Source organism: Serpula lacrymans (genome assembly GCF_000218685.1).
Source record: "Serpula lacrymans var. lacrymans S7.9 unplaced genomic scaffold SERLAscaffold_1, whole genome shotgun sequence".
Taxonomy (NCBI): domain Eukaryota; kingdom Fungi; phylum Basidiomycota; class Agaricomycetes; order Boletales; family Serpulaceae; genus Serpula; species Serpula lacrymans.
Genome location: NW_006763290.1, coordinates 2,945,628 through 2,952,411, shown reverse-complemented (window position 1 = coordinate 2,952,411; position 6,784 = coordinate 2,945,628).

Here is a 6,784-nt window from a genome sequence, read left to right as displayed (position 1 = left end):
ACTTCCCTGCTATGATCCCATCATCTCTTCCAGAATCATACTGACTTCTTATCACATCCATCCTAATCATAGCTTGCATCTCAAAAAACCAGCTGTCATCATCCAACATCATAGCCCATGTAACTGATAAAGCCGAAAATTGTAATCTATCCACACAAACTCAAAATGAGTCAGCCATGGCAGCTAAGGCTACTGCCCAAGAGAAAAGGGCCAAACAGCATTGCAAATACAAGTGTACAAATCCTAACTGTACATCAAAGGCTGGTCATACCACAGAGCAATCTTATACACGTGGTGGAGGCAAAGAAGGCCAATGGCCTAAATCTAAGGGTAAACAAAAGGAATCTCAGCCAAAGCCACAAACAACTGCACTATCTGGTTGTAGTAATGAATACACTAGAAATAATAAGAAGATACTCAGTCAATTGTATAATGACTGACGAAAAACTAAAATGAGGATAGAAATGAAGTGTTGTGAGATTTTCTAAGTCCAAAAACAAAATAGGAAGGTATTTCCCACATGTCAAGAAAACACACCACCAGTGCAAAAGTATCAAGTATGTAGTTTGTGCTCATTGTCGTTTTACCAGGTCCAACACACTAACACCTACAAATCCAGTAGCAACCAATATAGTCACCAATGCTGCTGAATCAAATAGTGACAAAATCTATGCCTTTACAGTCAGCACACAAAATGTAGACTAAGCCCATAGAGCATCTAACCATGCAGTCCAGGACACAATAATGGATTGTGGGGCTACAGATCATTTCTGCCCTGATCAATCAAAATTCCAATCTTACTCTATTATTGATCCTGTTCCAATCAACACTGCAAATGGAAACACCATGTATGCCTACAGAAAAGGAAATATTATAGTAAACATGCCAAATGGCAAGAAGAACTCACACATTATACTAAAGAACACTTTACACTGTCCGAACATGGCCTTTACACTGATTTCAGCAAGTAAAATGGACAAGGCTGGCTATTTGTTGCTTACACAAGGAGGCATCTGCAAAATTCACACTCCTGGTCCTATTTGTTATGTCATAGCCCAAATCCCAGAGACCAAAGGGCTGTATCACATACCATCAGCTAATAGCACTATGAATCAAAAGGCCTCCCTCACAACAACTCTCACTATCAACGAGTTACATCATCAAATGGGACACATATCACATAACTCCCTAAAACACCTTATAAATTCTGGCTCAGCTGAAGGCATAAACCTTGACACATCTGAAAAAGCAGTCTTCTGCAAACCATGCATATGTGCTAAGGCTACCCACAGACCACTTCCTAAAGTTATTCATACCTGAGCTATAACGTGAAAGACTTCACTCAGACATTTGGGGCCCAGCTGCAGTTCAAGATATCAAGGGAAAATATTACATGTTAACATTTACTGATAATTATGCCAGAAAAACCCACCTTTGCTTGTTTGCAACAAAGGATGAGGTCATCTCCATGTACAATAAGTTCAAAGCCTAGCTGAATGTTCAAAAAAACCAAGCTAAGATCAGAACCTTGAGATTCAATTGAGGCGGAGAATAAGCCAACACAGATTTTGACAAACATCTACAAAAACAAGGGACAGTCAGAGAGTTAACAAGCCATGACTCACCTCAGCAAAATGGCGTATCCGAATGATTAAACCACATACTTATCAAATCAGCCCAAGCAATGCTATTAGGTGTGAGTCTACCTAAAACTTTATGGGGAGAAGTGATAAGGCATGTAGTATGGATCAAAAATAGGGCACCTACAAAGGCCATACCCGGTAAAACACCCTATGAGATGGTCCATGGATTAAAGCCTGACCTTCGAGACATCTTTGGATGCACTGCCTACATGAAGGTTATTGGTGCGGGAAAACTCAAACTGCATGCCAGAGCTGGTAAATGGGTCAGATTTAATAGTGAGTCCAAAGCTCACAGGGTCTATTGGCCCGAGTGACATACCATTTTGGTAGAATGTGATGTCACATTCAACCCAGACAAGCAACTTGGCCCTGCTAGCCACTTCAACAATTATTCAATCTTCAATGATTGATCCGATGGACCTGGGGCCATAATAGACCCATCAACCACACACAAGAACAATGTGTTCAAAGACTTACCAGATCCTCTCAATCACATCTATCAATGTTGCCCTGAACCTCATTGATTCAATCAAGTTGCCATCCATCCTAGTCTGACTGTCAACGACCCTCCAAACCATCCTATCAACCAAATCCAGGACATAAAGACCTCCCCTGAGCCTTGCAAACAACCCAGACATGCAAGGCTCTGCACAAAGGACACAATGTTGCATCAACCGCACTGATCCCATCAGATGAGTTAGACAACAAAAACGACAACAATGGCGCTTACTCAAGCACCTGTCTCTTAGCCACAGACCCAGACACTCAGCTCAACAGTGACACACCAACCATGGATGAAGCATTACAAGAGTTCCATAGAGACAAATGGCTAGATGCCACTAATGAGGAACTAAAACAAATAGAGAACCTATGCACCTGGCATCTTGTCAAATCACTGCCAAACGCCAACATTATAAGATGTCATTATGTGTCCAGAATAAAATGGTGTCCTGAGGGTGAGATCCTAAAGTGTCATGCACAGGGGGAAAATATCAAATTTTCCTTGAAAAAAATGCTGATAAAATTGTATCTAAAGACAAAGTAAACACCCTTTTTTTCTCCAGATAAAATGGTAATAAAACTCAAAACTATTACTTGAATTTCTCCTTCTTATCATAGGATGTAGCCACAAAAAAACATTGGACCTTGAATTATCATTTTTCTCACATTAAAATGTTATATGTATTGTCAAATTATTTCAATTGCTCAAAAGTTTTTATTGAAATCTTTTCACAATCAAGTAGGTGACTAAATGACAATTCAACTCATAATTTATCTCAGCATAACGATGTAGATCTTCTCCTTCTTTCTCTACAATTTTTATCTACTCCAAATTCAGAAATTTTCTTCAAAGAAAATGTAAATAAAATATTGACTAGAATGAAAATGTAAGCAGACAAAATAGGTTAAATGTAGAACTGATTATTTTGTGATGTTGTGCTGTGAAAAATATACATTCTACTAGGCCAATTTTTTGAATTTTATTAACCCAAGGATCTAGCAATCATTGAATTAACATTCAAAATTTACTTCCTTTTTTCTTTCTTTTTAAACATATTTTGCTTCAACTTTTCCCTTCAGTTCAACAGCTGAACCAAACACATAGATACATGTTTCCACTTTGTATGAGAAGCCATTGAACACACCAAGATCAACCTACTATATTGTTCTTCAAATAACATGCCAGCTGATTGTCTCACCAAACCTCTCTCTCGTTCGAAACTAGAATATTTTGTCAAGCTCATGGGCCAATTTTGGTTTGAGGGGGTGTGTTAGTATTATACATTCACATTTCTCATGTCTTTCTTTTTATACCAAAAACTTGTAGATTTCCATTCTAGAGCCTCAGTCTTTTACACACAGACTGAGCATTTAACATTATTCTTATAGAGTTCATACCAATTATCACTTACAACAAGAAGCTGGTAGAGATTGAAGCTGAACCAAAAATGTGGTAAGATTTGATTGCATAATAATGCTTTATAACATATGGTACAGTCATGTGACCATATATGTATAAATTTTATGTTGTTGCCAATACATTACATGGCAAATTGTTCTAATGTTCCACCAACCACCTAACATTGTTTTTTAGCCTGTATGTGGTTCCTTGGTGTTTGCCCCAGCAAGGTAGGATCTGTAGGAGTTTATTGCTGATGAGAAAAGATGTATGTGTAACAGATGGCATCATTGCTATGACAGGAATTGGTGTTAGTTTTGGTGATTCTGCACCTTAGTGCTTTTTACTTATTTTCATTCCTTTCCCTATCTATTCCTATATCATTTGATATTGGTTGTGTTTTCTATTATTCTGCCTCTGCAGCTCCTTTGTTTACCTTTGTTTATAAAACATCAGACAGTACTGCAGAGTTCAAGGCTTTCTATGTTCTAGTGACGCAGGTTGAACTCTAGGTACTGAATACCTGTTATACTCTCTAATTATAAAGTTACTCACATTGGACTCTAGTTTCCAGTCCCTAATTGCTCTAAGCAAGTGGCTAGACACTTTGTTCTTAACATTTTGTCTAGAGGTGTTAGAACTGTGACCTTTGGAGTAATTGAAGGGCAGAGGATGGAGGTGGGTTGGGGAGCGGGATGAAGTACAAGGTTGGGAGTTAACTTAGTTTGTGCGCTAGGCCCTTCCGCAGACCTTGATCCCTAACTTCACAGTGTGAATGGGTGAGAGTGGAGGATGAACCGTGGAGAGGAGTAATGGTCCTTTGGAGAAGGACCAGAAGAATTAGAAGAAGACTTGGATACAAGGTGGAGGAACTAGTGGATATTTGAACTGCAGGAACAGAGTACAGGAGCTACAGCTTATATACTATTAGAGGGTTTGGAGTTTGTAAGGAGTAAGGAGTAATATAGGTACAGAGCCCCATGCAGACAATTATCTAGCAAGGGGAAATCATATGTGAAGGGAGTGTACCATAATGTCTAAACTACAGAGTCCATGAAGAATGAGAGAATATGCAGAAAAAATATATGGTGGACTAGAAGTCTGGGGCAAAAAAGTCAGAGTGGATACCCAGAGTACCATGTGGGGGTAAGGTACAGGTAATGAGTCAAAATATCATCATAGTAAGTCATTGTATACCATCTATTTTCTTGCTATCATCTGTGTAAATAGAATGATTTTTTTGGAAAAGCTTGAGCAACTAGGCGTTAATATTTACTCAATAGTAATGGTCAATCTGATGCATGAAAGTGAGTTGGGAGAGTAGAAGTCTGTTTTTATTCACCTTTTACAAATCTTAGATAGTACTAAAGGGTTGGATATGTTGGGTGCTCAGTAAATTATTATTTTGGATGCTATAACCAATGTCCTGCCTTATTGATTATGTTGCTAGGTATTGTGAGGTGCCAACTTTTGGAAAAGGCTACAGAAACTGCAATGCAAATAAAGGGGGTGTGTATTTCAAATCTGGGCAAGGGAATGGTGTATTTGTTGGTGTATGGATTTGTATCTTGGGATTCTGTAAAAAAAGAATGCCTTCGCAGAATCAAGTCCTTATCAGAAAGTGCAACAATGTGAGGTAGCTGAGAAACTGGTGCAAACTTCTGACTAAATGCCTGGAAACTTGAGGTACTCACTGGGGAAAAAATCCCACGTTTTATATTAAGACATTGGGAAAGCACTTGAAAAACAGAGACTTTATTTCTTAGCATGTTTCTCTATATAACAATGGAGATATTTTGCTCACATATTTTCTTATGAAATATTAGGGAAAACATTCAAAATATATTGTCACAAAATACTTTTCCACTCAGTGCAGACACAGTACTAATCACCAATGTTTTGCAACAATACAGTTTGTATATTTTCCCCAAATTTCTATTTTTCAAGTGTTTTTCAAATATTTTATTATAAAACATACAATTTTGCCCCTAGTGACTGTTGAGGCAGAGTGGGGAAGATGACAATGAAAACTCTATGACTCTTTTTTCCTTTTTGATAGAACTAGGTATACAGTGACTCCAAAAACCCTTTTCATGCTGACTCTAAATGTTACACCACACAATTTTTGGACCTTTAACTTTCATTCTCCACTTTAAACTTTTAGTCTCAGTGTTCACATGCTATGCCATGCGGCACTTTCCTTTTTGTTCAAACTTTACTTTCTTGCGCCGCACTACTTTTATTTATTTTTGGATACAAGTCTCTCACCCAGTGGAGCTAGTCACATGGGCTGCACCCTATGACATCATCAGCCACTGCTTTCATCAACTGTCTAGTATACAAGTACAAATACTCTGTATTAGTATATAAACCTCAATAGATCCAGGAGACTACTCAGCGAGTCCTCCTGTTATTTTACCCGCAACTAACTCAGTCCTACCACTAAGGGGTTTATCCACTCCTATTCCCTCACATTTGCCTATCTGAGTTATGCACCAGAGTATCAAAACTTTGGTTGTTACACTAAATGTTGTACATGATGTTTACCATCAAATAGCTTGCAAATTGCACTTAGCTTGGATGAAGTTATAAATAATACATACTCTTGGCTATGCAATTAACATCTAGGTCATGTGTTTTCATTCATATGCTATGGGAATATGGTGAATTTAAAACAACAAGACCATGGAAAGGGTTTTTTCACTTTTGACCTGATGACTAGAATTTTAGTTAAAACAATGAATATTTGCCAGGATGTGTTAGTATAAACAAAGATATATATATATATAGTATTTCTGAGCCCAAAAATGTTCACACACTTCTTGATTTTTAACCACCATCATGGTCAGATCCCTGCCCCTCAAAATAACACTTGGAAAGGGGTTGGATTTGCTACCAAGGTTGATGGTAGGATGGATAGGGACCTTTACCTTCAGATTTTGAAGGATGAGTTCTAGCAAGCCTTGGGGTATTATAGTCTCAACCTTCCTAACATCATCTTTAAATAAGACAATGACCCCAAGCACATTGTATCACACAACTTTTGGACTTTCACCTTTCATTCTCCCCTTCAACTTTCATCATAATTTTCAGACACTTGTGCCATGCAGCACTTTGCTTTTGTTTTCAAACTCCTATTGTACTTTCACTTTTTTGTGCCACACAGCACCTGCATGTTGTATTTTTATTGACAACTCTCTCACATAGTGGAGCTGATCACAAGGGCTGCACCCTATAACAT